This window comes from Rattus rattus, chromosome 6 (assembly GCF_011064425.1).
Source record: "Rattus rattus isolate New Zealand chromosome 6, Rrattus_CSIRO_v1, whole genome shotgun sequence".
Classification (NCBI taxonomy): Eukaryota; Metazoa; Chordata; class Mammalia; order Rodentia; family Muridae; genus Rattus; species Rattus rattus.
Window position 1 is genome coordinate 37,787,758 of NC_046159.1, and position 716 is coordinate 37,788,473.

Below are 716 nucleotides of genomic sequence, written 5' to 3' on the forward strand. Positions count from 1 at the left end.
AAATGTAAGAAAAACAATTTAACATAAAATTTCTAAGTACAAATGGCTTGTACAAACTTCAGTAGTATCTCCATTTAAATCTGAAAGACACACAATTGCATTCTTTCTCCCTATTATATAAACTATTGAGAACTTAAAACATGTGAAAGATAATATAATAAAGAGGCAAACAAATGAAAGCACTTTTGCTTTCAATTTACGCAACTCTCATTAAGACACAGTTAAAATTTATAAGAAAATAGTCGCAGCTGCTCTTAGAGGCATTGTAGACATAGCTACTGTGCCAATGTGTGTAGATGAAAATGAGAGAGGCTATGCTTACACTCATAATTCTGACTCTCTGAACATATGAATGATCTGTAGCCTAACATGTCTTGATTACAGCATGCCTGAGACCACCACTGGTCCTGCACCAGGTAGGTCCAAATGGACTTTCAGGATAGGAAGCAAGCCAGAGACAGGAAGGACTGTGGGTCCCAAGTGTGAATTAGCTTGAGTCAGAAGGGTAGGCTGGGAAAGGAGGAACCCAGAGTCAAGACTAGTACCATGGAGCCTAGACTAGACAAGGAGCTAACCTGAGATGAACAGCAGTCCAGTGCTGTGCAGGTCTAGCAGTGCAGACTTTGCTTAAGATGACCCCTGATCAGCATCAAAATGTAAGAGTGGGGAATGGCTCTCCTGTGACCATACCAGACACTCAGAGACCCTGGGCACCA

The 716-nt window shown here is 41.2% G+C and overlaps 1 pseudogene; it reads left to right on the forward strand.

Moving 5' to 3' along the window:
• The first annotated feature begins 247 nt into the window (after window positions 1-247).
• LOC116904761 lies at window positions 248-372 on the forward strand (annotated as a pseudogene).
• Window positions 373-716: the final 344 nt, after the last annotated feature.